Genomic DNA, 13,252 nt, shown 5'->3' on the forward strand with positions numbered 1-13,252 from the left:
GGGGCCGGGAGGCGGGGCCGAAACGAGGCGTGAGGCGGGGCCGAGGCGGGCAGAAGGCGGGGCCGAGGGGGGCCGGGAGGCGGGGCCGAGGCGGGGCCGAAACGAGGCGTGAGGCGGGGCCGGGAGGCGGGGCCGAGGCGGGCAGAAGGCGGGGCCGAAACGAGGCGTGAGGCGGGGCCGAGGCGGGCCGGGAGGCGGGGCCGAGGCGGGCCGGGAGGCGGGGCCGAGGCGGGCCGGGAGGCGGGGCCGAGGCGGGCCGGGAGGCGGGGCCGAGGCGGGCCGGGAGGCGGGGCCGAAACGAGGCGGGCAGAAGACGGGGCCGAGGCGGGGCGTCAGGCCCAGCCGACTTTGGGGTGATTTAGAGGAGGTGCGGTTTGTGGTTTTCGATTCTCCTGACCTCCCCTGCCCCGCCAAACCCTTACCAGTCAAACCTGGGTTTATTGCATACCCCTTTGCCCTCCCTTAGCTCAAGAATCTTATTAACTAAATACCGCAAAGCACTATGCAGAACTGTTTGCTTTTCTCAAAAAGAACAATTGCCAAAGACATTTAAGTAAATTCTTTTTAAAAATGTGTTTCTGCAACCTATCAATACAAACGTTCCAGAGGCAGATTGGATAGAAACTTATACATCATCTTGGGTGTATTTAAAAGTTTCCATGGAAACCATTTCTTTGTCAAAAGAACAACATTGCTCTGGGCTATTTGGCACTCACACCAAGCACTGTCCAGCTCCGGGCCGCAGGCAGCAGCTTTTCAAACTGCTTTTACGTCTTCCAGGGAGATTACAAGGGAGGGGAGAGTTTTTAAACGCTTTCTACAAAAACGCAAAGAAAGCCTTTCAAAAACCTTACCGAGCATAGACATTTCACTTGCTATCTCTTTACACAGACACAGACAGAGATACACCCAGGGTAAAGACAAACCTGGGAAACACCACAAAACCTCCACGAGCTGAAGGGGACAGACACAGCAAAGAAAGAGGAGGGAAGGGGAGAGTCAGGCAGCGAGAGAACGATAAAGCCAGAAATGGGCTGTGGGACGCATCTTTTGAGAGTCTGAAATCCTTGATGTAATAGAGCAGATTTTTTTTAGAGTGGGTTTTTATTTTGAACTCCTTCGCGATACAGAAACAAAGAGGCATTTATCAATAGACAGTAAAAGGAGAGGGTTTGCCCTATTTCAATGCCTCGTGCCCATATTTACAGCTTTCAAGGTTTTTTCATCTCCCCCACGAATTTGCAGACGTTTTGGGGCTGCGATCGGCCTCTTGTGGGGCGACCCCTGCGTGACCCCCCCAGCCCCCACTCACCTGCTCCTCCGCCATGTCGTCATCGTCGTTGTCCCCAGGGACCTTGGGCTGCCCCAAATGACATCATCACACACACACAGACATGCACACCCCTTTTTATTCCCACCCCCCCCCCCCCGCAAAAGAAGGCACAAAGCCACTGCACCCAGGGCTGGTCCCGTCCCCTCGGGGCGCTCAACCTCCGGCAGGCAAACCTGGGCAGGGGGGTCTACTGAGCGTCGCTAGGCCCGTACAGCGAGACACCTGAAACACAAAAAGCCCCAATTATGTTTCAGCAGATTAACAAAGAGCACAGAAGAAAGCAGAGGAATTCCCTCACACCGAGGGACGGGACAGCAGCTGAGCTACAGGAGGACTCCAGGGAAGCAGCTCAGCGTGAAATACAGCGCGGCCTTTCAAAGCCAGAGCGACTGCAACTCTTCCAGTCAGCATTAAGACTAATTGGTGCCATTCTGAGCACAACAGTAAACCCTCGGGCTGGCCCTGGGGAACGCCTCCTCCCTTCCTCATGGCGCTGCCGCTGCCCACGGGGACATCCCCCTGCCAGGCTGCCGCACAGAGCTGGGCCGTGACCACAATCGACGTGACGGACCCCCTCAAACAGCTACAGCCCTCGCGCCACCGCCGCCGCTGCTGCACACCTTGCTGGGTCAGTACAGCCAAAAGGGAAGGGTAAAACTCTGAAGAGGGCAATGAACAAGAACCAACAAAGCTCAGTCCTTCACTCCATGCTGAAGAGGTGCACGTATGCTTAGAGAGATCTCTCTCTCCAATAAAAATACTTATAACAGTATTTGACTTTCCTTTGGCACCAAATGAACTTGCCCAGCTGTCAATCCATACCATTAAACCATCCGTCTCCAAAATACACAGCTATAATTTGACTCGGGGGAGGGGTGGGTGCTGCACGATTAGCGGGGACGTCTGGCCGGCTGCCCTGCCCAGGAGAGATGCTGCTGAACTGCCGGGGAAAGGCGCCGCTGACAGCCAGACAGCATTCAAGAACTTCAGAGCACTCCGTCTCAAGATTGCCAATAAAACCCTGCTGACATTCAGTTGCCTCTTTTTAAACGTTTCCTTTGTTTAAACATTTGGTTTTAAACATTTCCTTTGTTAAACGTTTAAATGTAATTTAAAAAACGGCCCTGTTTTTAAAGCCTCAGAACAAATACCTCATTGCCAAAGCACACCTAACAGATTGTATGCTACGGCCATTTAGTAGTTGCAGTTTAAACAACGCAAATCCGTTTGTAAATTCTACGATCGTAACCTTTTTTAAAATTTAATTTGGGATAGAAAAATCAGCAAGATAAAAAATCCCCCATATGGTTTTACTCGGGGGGGGGGGGGGGGGGGGGGGGCAGGAAGGGGAGAAATCAAATCCCCGCTCCCACAATCCATAAGGCTACCAAAAAGGACCAGCAGATGGGCTGACGCTTTCGGCTGTGCTGAACATGGAGAAGAACGTGTTTTTATGATGCCTCGCCTGTTACGACGGAGAACCAAAGACCGGCGATGCCTCCAAATTTGGAAGATGGGCTGTTCTTGGGCCTTGGGAAGGAAGTGGACTTGGTTTAAAAAAAAAAGCAGAGCGGAGAGCAGAGCGGAGAGCAGAGCGGAGAGCAGAGCGGAGAGCAGAGCGGAGAGCAGAGCGGAGAGCAGAGCGGAGAGCAGAGCGGAGAGCAGAGCGGAGAGCAGAGCGGAGAGCAGAGCGGAGAGCAGAGCGGAGAGCAGAGCGGAGAGCAGAGCGGAGAGCAGAGCGGAGAGCAGAGCGGAGAGCAGAGCGGAGAGCACGCATAGCCTCGTTGCCGAAAACCTTGGAACCCTTCTTGTCACCAAAACCACATCGGGACTCACTGTCACCAGTTACAAGGCTATAATGCTTCTTGGCACAGCCTGGAAAACACGCAGAAGCCACCCCGCTTTGCCCCTCTCTCTTCTCTGACCTCAACTGCTTTTCGTACGGAGACTAGTATCGCAGTAAAGTTTTCCAGTACTACTGGAAGGTATTTTAAAAACTTGCAGACTGAAAAAGCATAAAGCTTTTACCATGAAAACAAAGTCTTTCTTCGGAACATCTGAACCCTTACGAACGCTTTCTTCCCTCTTTTAGTACAACATTGTTTGCACAGTGCCAGTTAACGGTAAGCACACAGAAAAAGATCAGGCTTGCGGGAGGAGAAAATAAGCGGAGGGAAGCAAGCGCAACGTGCTCCGGAACACACCTTATTTTTAGTATTCGTGTTCAAATATTTCATTGAAAAACTACAGGAGGAGAGTCGGCACATCCATCACGTTAGCTTCAAAGCCCACACGACAAGCACCTTAGGAAAAAGGCAGACGCACATGGGAGACGTACCTCGTCCTGGCAGACCACTCTGGATCCTTTCCCTCTGTCCCGTACCGTCACGGCAGACGAAAGGGCGACCGCAGAGAAAGGCAATCTGCCGAGAGAGGAAAATGACCTTTAGTGTAAAGCTGGGGAGGAATCTCAAGCTGCCTTCTTCCCTGAAGGTTTGCCAAGACGACAGCTGAGCGGAGGAAAAAGTACTTGGCATCACCTTTGGGACGCTTCTTGGGGCAGGCCACAAGAACTCTTGCATTTTTCAGACAACCCTGCTTTTCGTTGACTCACCGGCAGCTTCAGTTGCACTAGAGCCACCTTCCCGGCTGCACGTAGGTGACAGACACGGACAGGTGCGTTTTCTCAAGCCTACGTACAGCCAAGGTTTCCTCACCCTAGACGGCCCAAGGTGAACGTTTTTGTTACAGGGTACAGCAACCCACCATCCCGCTGAACCGCCTCCTTCCGAAAAAGCAATGATTTCTTCCAGGCCCGTTCTCCAGACGGTCAAGAGCCACAGGACAACATGCCATCAACACTCGAAGAAAAAAAAAAAAAAAAAAAGTTAAGTAAAAATCAAGCAAAACGTCAGTTTCCATCGCGTTTCATTCATTACATTTCCACTGGCACCTAGGTGCTCCAAAATTAACCATGCTCACACCACAGACTCCTAACAATTCAGTTACGCAGGGAAAGAGAAAAGGCTATTTCCAACTTGCCCATAAAATTAGCATGAGCAAACAGACGAGAAACACCGGACCCTAAAGAAGGTATCGGGCAGCTCTTAATTTATCCGAGAGGGAAGTTGGCTCTTTCACCCCAGAGGAAGACATTCCTAACTACCCAGGCACCAATTCGGGAAGGAGGCGCGCTCTGTTCACTGCAACCCTGCACGAGCTTTTCTGCGCTGGCAGCAAATTTGCCTTTTCTGCCCGTTTGACGTGGAGCACCTGTAGCGCCCCTGCACTCGCAAACGTTTCTCCCCGTTCCCCCAGCCCCACGCCTGCCGTTACCTGAGCAGCCGGCGGAATCAACCCCGCAGGACTTTCTTCCCGGGACGCACAAGGGGACACTGGGAAAAGAGGAGGCAAGAAATGACCCTCTTTGTCACAGCCAGACAACGGGCACAAGCCGGGGGACCCCCACCCCACCTCTGCCCTCGGGAGCGGGGCCCAGACAGGGGCCTGGCAGGGATTTAACCCCCCCAGCAAGAGGCCGGGCTCCCCGCCGGCAGAAGGACCGCTCGCCTCCCCTCTGCCCGGAGCTCCTCGCTCGGGACAGCCCAGCCTGCACCCGGCCGCTCTTCAGCCCTGTGGGGGAGCGCAGTTTGGCAGGCGGGTGCTCCAGCCAACACACGCTCCGGCTAACTGCAGCTCCTGCTCATTACCGCTGCCAGGAGTCTTGCCTCTGGCTAATGCACGCTCCGGACAGAGAACATCCCATCTCACTCCAGCTCCTGCTTGCCAAGCTCTGGCTAATTGAAGCCCCAGACCCCCACCTGCGGGGAGGGTCCACCACGCACCTTGCCCACCCCGTGCTTTTCCCCACAACCCCCAACGCCCTCTCGCCCCTCTCTTCCTGCCCCCCCCCCCCCCGGCCCCTGCAAAACCAGCCAGACTGGAGTCTGCTCTCAAACCCCAAACCAGCTCATTTAGTGCCTGCTTCTGAGCCCCAAGCCTCACCTGCTGGGCCCGTTCTCAAGCCCCAAAAACGCAGGACTGGACCCCTGCTCCTCAGCCCAAAGCCACACAACTCCGCCTGTTTCTGAACCCCCAAACCAGCCCCGGGAGCCTGCTTTCCAGCTCCAGGGGCAGAAGACCTGCTCTCCGTCTCGGGCCCCGAACCGGCTCACCCTCTCTGCTTCCTCACCCCCTCGGCAGCTCCCGCGGGCCACGCTGAGGGCCGGGCCGAGCGCAGCCACCCTACAGCCCGCCACCCCCAGGGCCCACAGACACTCTTGGGGAGGGCCCGACCCCGCCGCGCTGCAGGGCAGCGCCAGCACGGCCCGGGCGCCGCTTCACTATCGCCCTTTCGGCCTTTATTTCTCCGGCACCACCAGCCCCGCACCCCAAGCCCCACACGCCGAAGGCACTCCACGGGGAGCCGGGCCCAGCCACCCCTGCTCCGAGCCTACAGTGCCCCCCGCTCAGGCCCCCCGCTCCCCCAGCCTCCCTCAGGGGCCCTCCTCGAGGCGCCTTCGGGCCTCCCGCTCACCTCGACGCGCTCCAGATGCCCCACCACGTGCTCGCGGCGGTACCGCGGGGCCGGGGCCGGCCCGGCCCCGCTTCTCTCAGGGACGCTCCGCTCCGCTCCGCCTTCGAACTGGGCGCCATTTTTCTCCGGCCCCTTCCGCTTCCGGAGCGCCCACCACGGCCCGCCTATGCCGCGCACCCATTGGTCGCCGTCCGCACTCCTCCCAGGGAGACCCCGCTCCATTGGCCCGGCCTCGCCGGAAATCGCCGCCGCGCCCCACGCCGACGAGGCGATCCGACCAATCGGAGCGCGGCACCCGCGCTGTGATTGGCCCGCCCATCCGCCCATCCGCCCGGGAGCCGTTGCCATGGTGAAGAGGCGCCCGCGGCGGCGCGGGCCGTTGCCGGGCCTGTCGGGGCGGTAATCCCCAAAACACGGCTTTGGCTTAAAAGCTGCAGAGATTTGTGTGGCACAGCACAAAATAAACCGGTTGCGCAGCCCGGTCCCCGCAGCGCTCCCCGGGGTCAGGCACTTCGAGGGGGGACGGCGCTCCCCAGCTCCGGGGGCACCGGCCGCTGCGCCGGCGCGAGGGCCAGCCTCTGCGGGGGGGGACAGGGCGGTGGGGGTGACGGGGGAGACTCCGGGGCAGCTCTGACGAGCTGCGGAGGCGCCCGGCGTCTGCGCCTGACGGGGGTGCCCGCCTTCTTCCCCTCTTGCGTACCGTCAGCTCTCGGGTAACTGCCGGAGGCTGCCCGGAGCCGGCTCGCCTCCAGCGGATCGGCAGCCTGCCGCAGCGGGCAGTTTGAAGCTTCCAGGCCCGCCACCCCCGGGCGGCCAGCGGCCAGGAGACACCCCCGCAACGGCGAAGGGGCTCGCTCGCCTCCGCGGTGCCCCCGGAAAAGACCCGCCGCCGGGGATGGCGCCCCGCGGCCGCCCGTGCGCGGCCGGCGCTGCGATACCGCGCTTCGGCCACGAGGGGGCGGCACGAGCGAGAACGCGGCGGGCCCGGCCGAGGCGGGGCCGAGGCGGGCCGGGAGGCGGGGCCGAGGCGGGCCGAAGGCGGGGCCGAAACGAGGCGTGAGGCGGGGCCGAGGCGGGCAGAAGGCGGGGCCGAAGGGGGCCGGGAGGCGGGGCCGAAACGAGGCGTGAGGCGGGGCCGAGGCGGGCAGAAGGCGGGGCCGAAACGAGGCGTGAGGCGGGGCCGAGGCGGGCAGAAGGCGGGGCCGAGGGGGGCCGGGAGGCGGGGCCGAAACGAGGAGTGAGGCGGGGCCGAGGCGGGCAGAAGGCGGGGCCGAGGGGGGCCGGGAGGCGGGGCCGAGGCGGGCAGAAGGCGGGGCCGAGGCGGGGCCGAAACGAGGCGTGAGGCGGGGCCGGGAGGCGGGGCCGAAACGAGGCGTGAGGCGGGGCCGAGGCGGGCAGAAGGCGGGGCCGAGGCGGGCCGGGAGGCGGGGCCGAGGCGGGCCGGGAGGCGGGGCCGAGGCGGGCCGGGAGGCGGGGCCGAGGCGGGGCCGAAACGAGGCGGGCAGAAAGCGGGGCCGAGGCGGGCCGGGAGGCGGGGCCGAAACGAGGCGGGCAGAAGGCGGGGCCGAGGCGGGGCGTCAGGCCCAGCCGACTTTGGGGTGATTTAGAGGAGGTGCGGTTTGTGGTTTTCGATTCTCCTGACCTCCCCTGCCCCGCCAAACCCTTACCAGTCAAACCTGGGTTTATTGCATACCCCTTTGCCCTCCCTTAGCTCAAGAATCTTATTAACTAAATACCGCAAAGCACTATGCAGAACTGTTTGCTTTTCTCAAAAAGAACAATTGCCAAAGACATTTAAGTAAATTCTTTTTAAAAATGTGTTTCTGCAACCTATCAATACAAACGTTCCAGAGGCAGATTGGATAGAAACTTATACATCATCTTGGGTGTATTTAAAAGTTTCCATGGAAACCATTTCTTTGTCAAAAGAACAACATTGCTCTGGGCTATTTGGCACTCACACCAAGCACTGTCCAGCTCCGGGCCGCAGGCAGCAGCTTTTCAAACTGCTTTTACGTCTTCCAGGGAGATTACAAGGGAGGGGAGAGTTTTTAAACGCTTTCTACAAAAACGCAAAGAAAGCCTTTCAAAAACCTTACCGAGCATAGACATTTCACTTGCTATCTCTTTACACAGACACAGACAGAGATACACCCAGGGTAAAGACAAACCTGGGAAACACCACAAAACCTCCACGAGCTGAAGGGGACAGACACAGCAAAGAAAGAGGAGGGAAGGGGAGAGTCAGGCAGCGAGAGAACGATAAAGCCAGAAATGGGCTGTGGGACGCATCTTTTGAGAGTCTGAAATCCTTGATGTAATAGAGCAGATTTTTTTTAGAGTGGGTTTTTATTTTGAACTCCTTCGCGATACAGAAACAAAGAGGCATTTATCAATAGACAGTAAAAGGAGAGGGTTTGCCCTATTTCAATGCCTCGTGCCCATATTTACAGCTTTCAAGGTTTTTTCATCTCCCCCACGAATTTGCAGACGTTTTGGGGCTGCGATCGGCCTCTTGTGGGGCGACCCCTGCGTGACCCCCCCAGCCCCCACTCACCTGCTCCTCCGCCATGTCGTCATCGTCGTTGTCCCCAGGGACCTTGGGCTGCCCCAAATGACATCATCACACACACACAGACATGCACACCCCTTTTTATTCCCACCCCCCCCCCCCCCGCAAAAGAAGGCACAAAGCCACTGCACCCAGGGCTGGTCCCGTCCCCTCGGGGCGCTCAACCTCCGGCAGGCAAACCTGGGCAGGGGGGTCTACTGAGCGTCGCTAGGCCCGTACAGCGAGACACCTGAAACACAAAAAGCCCCAATTATGTTTCAGCAGATTAACCAAGAGCACAGAAGAAAGCAGAGGAATTCCCTCACACTGAGGCACGGGACAGCAGCTGAGCTACAGGAGGACTCCAGGGAAGCAGCTCAGCGTGAAATACAGCGCGGCCTTTCAAAGGCAGAGCGACTGCAACTCTTCCAGTCAGCATTAAGACTAATTGGTGCCATTCTGAGCACAACAGTAAACCCTCGGGCTGGCCCTGGGGAACGCCTCCTCCCTTCCTCATGGCGCTGCCGCTGCCCACGGGGACATCCCCCTGCCAGGCTGCCGCACAGAGCTGGGCCGTGACCACAATCGACGTGACGGACCCCCTCAAACAGCTACAGCCCTCGCGCCACCGCCGCCGCTGCTGCACACCTTGCTGGGTCAGTACAGCCAAAAGGGAAGGGTAAAACTCTGAAGAGGGCAATGAACAAGAACCAACAAAGCTCAGTCCTTCACTCCATGCTGAAGAGGTGCACGTATGCTTAGAGAGATCTCTCTCTCCAATAAAAATACTTATAACAGTATTTGACTTTCCTTTGGCACCAAATGAACTTGCCCAGCTGTCAATCCATACCATTAAACCATCCGTCTCCAAAATACACAGCTATAATTTGACTCGGGGGAGGGGTGGGTGCTGCACGATTAGCGGGGACGTCTGGCCGGCTGCCCTGCCCAGGAGAGATGCTGCTGAACTGCCGGGGAAAGGCGCCGCTGACAGCCAGACAGCATTCAAGAACTTCAGAGCACTCCGTCTCAAGATTGCCAATAAAACCCTGCTGACATTCAGTTGCCTCTTTTTAAACGTTTCCTTTGTTTAAACATTTGGTTTTAAACATTTCCTTTGTTAAACGTTTAAATGTAATTTAAAAAACGGCCCTGTTTTTAAAGCCTCAGAACAAATACCTCATTGCCAAAGCACACCTAACAGATTGTATGCTACGGCCATTTAGTAGTTGCAGTTTAAACAACGCAAATCCGTTTGTAAATTCTACGATCGTAACCTTTTTTAAAATTTAATTTGGGATAGAAAAATCAGCAAGATAAAAAATCCCCCATATGGTTTTACTCGGGGGGGGGGGGGGGGGGGGGGGGGGCAGGAAGGGGAGAAATCAAATCCCCGCTCCCACAATCCATAAGGCTACCAAAAAGGACCAGCAGATGGGCTGACGCTTTCGGCTGTGCTGAACATGGAGAAGAACGTGTTTTTATGATGCCTCGCCTGTTACGACGGAGAACCAAAGACCGGCGATGCCTCCAAATTTGGAAGATGGGCTGTTCTTGGGCCTTGGGAAGGAAGTGGACTTGGTTTAAAAAAAAAAGCAGAGCGGAGAGCAGAGCGGAGAGCAGAGCGGAGAGCAGAGCGGAGAGCAGAGCGGAGAGCAGAGCGGAGAGCAGAGCGGAGAGCAGAGCGGAGAGCAGAGCGGAGAGCAGAGCGGAGAGCACGCATAGCCTCGTTGCCGAAAACCTTGGAACCCTTCTTGTCACCAAAACCACATCGGGACTCACTGTCACCAGTTACAAGGCTATAATGCTTCTTGGCACAGCCTGGAAAACACGCAGAAGCCACCCCGCTTTGCCCCTCTCTCTTCTCTGACCTCAACTGCTTTTCGTACGGAGACTAGTATCGCAGTAAAGTTTTCCAGTACTACTGGAAGGTATTTTAAAAACTTGCAGACTGAAAAAGCATAAAGCTTTTACCATGAAAACAAAGTCTTTCTTCGGAACATCTGAACCCTTACGAACGCTTTCTTCCCTCTTTTAGTACAACATTGTTTGCACAGTGCCAGTTAACGGTAAGCACACAGAAAAAGATCAGGCTTGCGGGAGGAGAAAATAAGCGGAGGGAAGCAAGCGCAACGTGCTCCGGAACACACCTTATTTTTAGTATTCGTGTTCAAATATTTCATTGAAAAACTACAGGAGGAGAGTCGGCACATCCATCACGTTAGCTTCAAAGCCCACACGACAAGCACCTTAGGAAAAAGGCAGACGCACATGGGAGACGTACCTCGTCCTGGCAGACCACTCTGGATCCTTTCCCTCTGTCCCGTACCGTCACGGCAGACGAAAGGGCGACCGCAGAGAAAGGCAATCTGCCGAGAGAGGAAAATGACCTTTAGCGTAAAGCTGGGGAGGAATCTCAAGCTGCCTTCTTCCCTGAAGGTTTGCCAAGACGACAGCTGAGCGGAGGAAAAAGTACTTGGCATCACCTTTGGGACGCTTCTTGGGGCAGGCCACAAGAACTCTTGCATTTTTCAGACAACCCTGCTTTTCGTTGACTCACCGGCAGCTTCAGTTGCACTAGAGCCACCTTCCCGGCTGCACGTAGGTGACAGACACGGACAGGTGCGTTTTCTCAAGCCTACGTACAGCCAAGGTTTCCTCACCCTAGACGGCCCAAGGTGAACGTTTTTGTTACAGGGTACAGCAACCCACCATCCCGCTGAACCGCCTCCTTCCAAAAAAGCAATGATTTCTTCCAGGCCCGTTCTCCAGACGGTCAAGAGCCACAGGACAACATGCCATCAACACTCGAAGAAAAAAAAAAAAAAAAAGTTAAGTAAAAATCAAGCAAAACGTCAGTTTCCATCGCGTTTCATTCATTACATTTCCACTGGCACCTAGGTGCTCCAAAATTAACCATGCTCACACCACAGACTCCTAACAATTCAGTTACGCAGGGAAAGAGAAAAGGCTATTTCCAACTTGCCCATAAAATTAGCATGAGCAAACAGACGAGAAACACCGGACCCTAAAGAAGGTATCGGGCAGCTCTTAATTTATCCGAGAGGGAAGTTGGCTCTTTCACCCCAGAGGAAGACATTCCTAACTACCCAGGCACCAATTCGGGAAGGAGGCGCGCTCTGTTCACTGCAACCCTGCATGAGCTTTTCTGCGCTGGCAGCAAATTTGCCTTTTCTGCCCGTTTGACGTGGAGCACCTGTAGCGCCCCTGCACTCGCAAACGTTTCTCCCCGTTCCCCCAGCCCCACGCCTGCCGTTACCTGAGCAGCCGGCGGAATCAACCCCGCAGGATTTTCTTCCCGGGACGCACAAGGGGACACTGGGAAAAGAGGAGGCAAGAAATGACCCTCTTTGTCACAGCCAGACAACGGGCACAAGCCGGGGGACCCCCACCCCACCTCTGCCCTCGGGAGCGGGGCCCAGACAGGGGCCTGGCAGGGATTTAACCCCCCCGGCAAGAGGCCGGGCTCCCCGCCGGCAGAAGGACCGCTCGCCTCCCCTCTGCCCGGAGCTCCTCGCTCGGGACAGCCCAGCCTGCACCCGGCCGCTCTTCAGCCCTGTGGGGGAGCGCAGTTTGGCCGGCGGGTGCTCCAGCAAACACACGCTCCGGCTAACTGCAGCTCCTGCTCATTACCGCTGCCAGGAGTCTTGCCTCTGGCTAATGCACGCTCCGGACAGAGAACACCCCATCTCACTCCAGCTCCTGCTTGCCAAGCTCTGGCTAATTGAAGCCCCAGACCCCCACCTGCGGGGAGGGTCCACCACGCACCTTGCCCACCCCGTGCTTTTCCCCACAACCCCCAACGCCCTCTCGCCCCTCTCTTCCTGCCCCCCCCCCCCCCCCCCCCCCCCGGCCCCTGCAAAACCAGCCAGACTGGAGTCTGCTCTCAAACCCCAAACCAGCTCATTTAGTGCCTGCTTCTGAGCCCCAAGCCTCACCTGCTGGGCCCGTTCTCAAGCCCCAAAAACGCAGGACTGGACCCCTGCTCCTCAGCCCAAAGCCACACAACTCCGCCTGTTTCTGAACCCCCAAACCAGCCCCGGGAGCCTGCTTTCCAGCTCCAGGGGCAGAAGACCTGCTCTCCGTCTCGGGCCCCGAACCGGCTCACCCTCTCTGCTTCCTCACCCCCTCGGCAGCTCCCGCGGGCCACGCTGAGGGCCGGGCCGAGCGCAGCCACCCTACAGCCCGCCACCCCCAGGGCCCACAGACACTCTTGGGGAGGGCCCGACCCCGCCGCGCTGCAGGGCAGCGCCAGCACGGCCCGGGCGCCGCTTCACTATCGCCCTTTCGGCCTTTATTTCTCCGGCACCACCAGCCCCGCACCCCAAGCTCCACATGCCGAAGGCACTCCACGGGGAGCCGGGCCCAGCCACCCCTGCTCCGAGCCTACAGTGCCCCCCGCTCAGGCCCCCCGCTCCCCCAGCCTCCCTCAGGGGCCCTCCTCGAGGCGCCTTCGGGCCTCCCGCTCACCTCGACGCGCTCCAGATGCCCCACCACGTGCTCGCGGCGGTACCGCGGGGCCGGGGCCGGCCCGGCCCCGCTTCTCTCAGGGACGCTCCGCTCCGCTCCGCCTTCGAACTGGGCGCCATTTTTCTCCGGCCCCTTCCGCTTCCGGAGCGCCCACCACGGCCCGCCTATGCCGCGCACCCATTGGTCGCCGTCCGCACTCCTCCCAGGGAGACCCCGCTCCATTGGCCCGGCCTCGCCGGAAATCGCCGCCGCGCCCCACGCCGACGAGGCGATCCGACCAATCGGAGCGCGGCACCCGCGCTGTGATTGGCCCGCCCATCCGCCCATCCGCCCGGGAGCC

The 13,252-nt window shown here is 58.2% G+C and overlaps 2 long non-coding RNA genes across 6 annotated transcripts; both read right to left on the reverse strand.

The window, feature by feature from the left end:
• Positions 1 to 286: 286 nt before the first annotated feature.
• On the reverse strand, positions 287 to 4,691 carry LOC309685532. 2 transcript variants are annotated; one of them, XR_014270463.1, is made up of 4 exons: positions 4,670 to 4,691; positions 4,100 to 4,194; positions 3,672 to 3,756; positions 287 to 1,555 (listed from the first exon to the last, which is right to left on the reverse strand). It is a non-coding gene; the product is annotated as an uncharacterized lncRNA (long non-coding RNA). The 2 variants fall into 2 exon arrangements; XR_014270464.1 differs by having other exon boundaries at positions 4,100 to 4,676.
• A 2,766-nt stretch (positions 4,692 to 7,457) lies between these two features.
• LOC309685530 lies at positions 7,458 to 13,036 on the reverse strand. 4 transcript variants are annotated; one of them, XR_014270457.1, is made up of 5 exons: positions 12,913 to 13,036; positions 11,702 to 11,760; positions 10,706 to 11,228; positions 8,574 to 8,671; positions 7,458 to 8,475 (listed from the first exon to the last, which is right to left on the reverse strand). It is a non-coding gene; the product is annotated as an uncharacterized lncRNA (long non-coding RNA). The 4 variants fall into 4 exon arrangements; XR_014270458.1 differs by having other exon boundaries at positions 10,572 to 11,228; XR_014270459.1 differs by lacking the exons at positions 7,458 to 8,475; positions 8,574 to 8,671 and having other exon boundaries at positions 10,273 to 10,790; positions 11,134 to 11,228.
• Between the last annotated feature and the right edge of the window lie 216 nt (positions 13,037 to 13,252).

The sequence above is a fragment of the Vanellus vanellus genome, assembly GCF_965231255.1.
Source record: "Vanellus vanellus genome assembly, contig: HAP1_SCAFFOLD_2016, whole genome shotgun sequence".
NCBI classification, from domain to species: Eukaryota; Metazoa; Chordata; class Aves; order Charadriiformes; family Charadriidae; genus Vanellus; species Vanellus vanellus.